The following is a 5,000-nucleotide window of genomic DNA, read 5'->3' on the forward strand; positions in this document are numbered from 1 at the left end:
GGAAAGCAGGAGGAAGGGAAGGAGGAAACGGGGAGGAAGAGAGAGAATAAATGTAAGAATAAAAAAAAAAAAATGATGAGAAAATTAAGAAGATGAAGATGAACAAGAGGAGATGGAGGAGGAGGAATATGACGACTAACACACACACCCACACACACTCATATATATATATATATATATATATATATATATATATATATATATATATATATATATATATATATATTTATATATATGTATATTTATACACACACACACACACATATATATATATACATATAGATGTATACATACATTTATATATATATATATATATATATATATATATATATATATATATATATATATGTATATATACATATATACATTTATAATATATATATATATATATATATATATATATATATATATATATATATATATATATTGCAATTTGAGAAAGCAGACAGAGAAAGAGCCACATACTTCAAAGACTAAAACGTGTAACTTTGGCGTTAAGCGCAGAAGATAAAAAGAACAAGTCAAGTGAGAACGGTCGGCACCTTCCATAAATTTAGATAAAACTAAGTATATATTTCTATTATGAATTTCTTGATAAATAATATGGCAAATCTTCGATTCACAGACCATCTAGCACTGTATCTCATTCTATGATGTCAGGGTTAATCATTATGATCGTATGTTATTATTATACCTTTTGCTTTGAATAACATTACTTGCTTCAGTTTCTTTAAAAATATATATATTTTCTTTTGAGAGCCGCTTTTTCCTTATTATTCACGTATATTAGGACTTGGGAAACAGTGTTTCACCCGTTAACTCAATGTGTTCAGGCACGTATTCTGTAACGTCATGGTAACGCTATAACTGTGTCAACTGTACAACCAATCATTTATGTACTACCCTCACATATATATGAGTGTTTTTTTTTTGTGTGTGTATGTGTGTGTATGCGTGTGTGCATGGGTGTGCGTGTGCGTACGCACGTACATTGGACCAAAGGTATCGACAAAGATAATGAGGAAAATAAAGATATAGAGGATAGTTCTCGAAACAGATTTCTAGATTCTTTGCCAAAAGGTAAGAGTTATAGCAATATATCAAATGTTGTATTTTTAAATACACTGTCCGTACTTGCAGCATAAATTAGAAATGTCAGTTGCATACTTTAATAAAAGACAAGAATCATGCCATCAGAAATCCTCTAAACCTTCTGTTTACTTAAATCTCGCATTTGCTTGTATTCCATTTCATATCATGTTTTTTCTTCTAGACCTGAAACTGAAATGGACCAAACAAAGAAAAACGAAAAGAAAAAGAAGAAGAAAGAAAGAAAAAAATATCGTTAACGGTTGAGTTGCCACGAAATTTAGCTTTTGTTTATTTGATCGATTTGACTTATGTCTTTGGAAAAAAAACAAGCATATTAAGATAATAGACTCGTGCACAATAATTTCGTAATACAAAATACAAAGAATAGACATTTCAGGATAAACACCTTGAGACGAAACAGATTCCCGCCAAAATGGCCACATCGAGTGATATTCAATTTCAGAATTATAAATTGGCTCGTAAAAAGAAAAAGAAGTCTCATGTATGCCCGAATTAATTATTTAAAAACGTAATGTCAACTCCTTAATGAAGACGGGACAGACATCATACATTTGTTCCCGGTAGCTCTGACTTGTTCCTTAAACACACTTGAAGACCTCTTCGTTATCATATGATTAGAATACATTATTTCTTACCATATAGGTTTCTAGCATTTTACGTTTAGCCTTGTGTATGTATTATCTATTACCAATTTCTGCCGTTCTTTTAGGAAATATAATCCTGTATCAATTTTGACCCTCTTAATATCACTTCAAAAAATGTTTCAGGGTATTGAAAATGCATCACATATGAAAGCATACACGTATAAATACAAACATACACAAACGCAGTACACAGTGACAGACATATGGACGCATGTACATTTCGCTCACATTAAACGATACACATACACATACTTCGAGAATATTCGTGTTAACATATAAGGTTACTTGCAAAATAATAAATCACAATTTAGGGACACTCCGAATAACGCAGAATCTCGACCTACAATTCCTATCGGACACTAATTACCCCTTAGTGTGCTTGGAATATTTGGGTTCCTAATCACTGACCAGAGGATCTCGAACTGCGAACCCTAGATCTGTACTCGAGCGCCCTATTCCACTGAGCCATGGATCACGCGTCCAAAACTCTTAAACACAATTACCTGCATACTGTAACACATGCGTATCAACAAAGTAACACTAAAGCTTGCAAAAACATCATCGATCCTAACAAAAAATGGCCATTTACTTTTAATTAACAAGCTTAGCGATCTGTGCCCGAACCAAACATCTAAGAGTGTTGTTTACGGAGCGCTGCTGAGTTACTGGAAATTCTACGCTTTACAGAGGCCAAAGTCTCTGTTCCTTTAATGCCCTTTAATATTGAGTTAAAAAGGTAAGTGGGTTGATCTACAACGAAAGGTAAACCTAAACAAGCTGTTTGTATGACAGTCAAGCTAGTCACAGGTCAGATGAAGAAATAATTCGATGATGCTGTATGTTGAAGATGATGCTTATGAACACACTGGGATAGTAATAATACAAAAATGATTAAGCTTGATAAAACTAATTATTTTGTCTTTTATAATGTGTTTTCTGTAAGCAAAATAAGCGAAATAATCAGTTCTTAACTATGTTATGGTTTCAGCAACGGTATTTTTTTTCAATGAATTCATAAATAATGAGGTCTCGTGTTAACTGGTAACTATTATCCATATCCTGAAATATTTCTAAACTAATTTTAAGGGAAAAGGCAGTACCATGCAATCATATAAATGTATATAAAGAAAGTTTGTTTGATATATCAGTCTCGTGAATCTTTGTTTCCAAAATACTCAGTCGACAACATTTATTCAACACAGCTTGGCAAGGAAGACGAACATTTCATACACTGCGCCGCTTAGTAAGAACTAAATACTTTGACAACTAGGAGCAAACGGCATACACCTCATAAAATATTCCATACAACATAATGATAAAGAAACAGGCTGAAATAAATATCCGCATTCTACATAAACAATAATTCAGCTTTAGAGGAAAAGAGGAAACTAATGAAATGTGTCGCCATTTTATATTTAAAGGCCCGATAGCTCCGCCATGTTTGTTAATTTAGTTAGAATGAATCTCTAAAGGCAAATATGTGTTCAATGCATAAGATAAATAACCGGAGAAAAGTTTATTGTGCATTACTAGTAGACAATCTTAATGATGAGAAACCTTTGTTTAAAAAAAGAAGGGAAAATATAAATTGATTCTGTTTACAATATCCTCCATTGCGTACTCTCGATCTTTACGTAAAACACTTCTTAGTAAATTATACTAATGGTAAGGACTGCAAGTTTACCTAAACAGACTCTTTTCAAATCCCTTTAAACTTTAAACAGTTCAAAGGGAAATGCAATTCAAAGAGATACGAGGTTGGTTTCAAGTAAACACGAGAGCTCAGAGCAGCTCTGGCAACAAATGCTAATGAATTTTATATGCTTGATATCAGTGGCGTGCCAGGGTTGAGATTGCAAGGGTGCAAAAGGTTGAAATGACGCCCCTTCCGTGGTTATCTTGGAAATTTTGCAGGTGTAGGTTGCTTTACTATCATCCATACATAACATTTGTTTGAAATTGGCAAGATAAGTCGATTCGACAACTTTACAAGTCAGGGCCCTTTATGCATATGGAAATTCATTTTGGTGCCCCCCGCCCCCGCTCCCCTTCCCTTCCTGCCAGCACGCCACTGCTTGATGCTAAAAACTGCAGACTGTTGTAGGAAAGTACACACATATATGTGTGTATGTATGTATGTGTGTGTGTGTGTGTGTGTGTGTGTGTGTGTGTGTGCGTGTGTGTGTGTATGTGTGTGTGTGTGTGTGTGTATGTGTGTGTGTGTGTGTGTGTTACGTAACCAACTGGAAATTCCGGTTTGTGAACATTGACCTTATAAAAGTATATAAATTTGTAGGCGTTGGCAAGTTTTGTTTATGTGTGTCTGTGAAGATTGACGTATCTGTATTTACATCTGTAAATATGTCACAATCATGGCATAATAAGAAAATAATGAAATCATCTCACAATCATGAAATCATCATCACACAATCATGAAGTCATTATCACAGAATCATGAAATCATCACACAATTATGAAATCATCATCACACAATCATGATATCATCACACAATCACGAAGTCATCATCACACAATCATGATATCATCACACAATCACGAAGTCTTCATCACACAATCATGAAACTATCATCACACAATCATGAAGTCATCATCACACAATCGTGGAATCATTATCACACAATCATGAAATCATCATCATACAATCATAGAATCATCACACAATCCTGAAACAATCATCATTCTCACCATCATTTTGAAATCCTCATCATGAATTTCTTAACATCATGAAATAATTATCATCATGAATTCATCATCAGCACCATCATCATTACATCCTAACCATCACCATGAAATCCTCCTCCTTCTCAAATTATCACCATCATTATTAAGTTTGCGGCGATATTTTCTTTAAATCAATAATACCATCCTGGCATTTTCCATTCACCTGACTCCCAGCATGCTCTCAACTGCAGCTTCGCGTCTTAAAAAAGAAGAAAAAAAGTGAGACAAAGGAAAGAAGAAAAGAAAGAACGGCCTTTGTAGTTTTTCCGAAGCATAAACATTTTTTTTTTTTTTGAAACTGAATGCATTTGATTAAAAGGCATTGTTCTTCGCTTCATCTTCATCTCTTTTTGAATGACGACTAAACAGATAGATGAAATAGAGGTTAAAATAGAAATCACACATTTACATTAGATGAGGATAGTTAGAAATGAATATCACAGTAGGTTAGAACTCTTATGTTTGTTGAAAAGCAAGACGAAAAATGAGATTTATATTGTA

The sequence above is a fragment of the Penaeus vannamei genome, chromosome 14 (assembly GCF_042767895.1).
Source record: "Penaeus vannamei isolate JL-2024 chromosome 14, ASM4276789v1, whole genome shotgun sequence".
Lineage (NCBI taxonomy): Eukaryota > Metazoa > Arthropoda > Malacostraca > Decapoda > Penaeidae > Penaeus > Penaeus vannamei.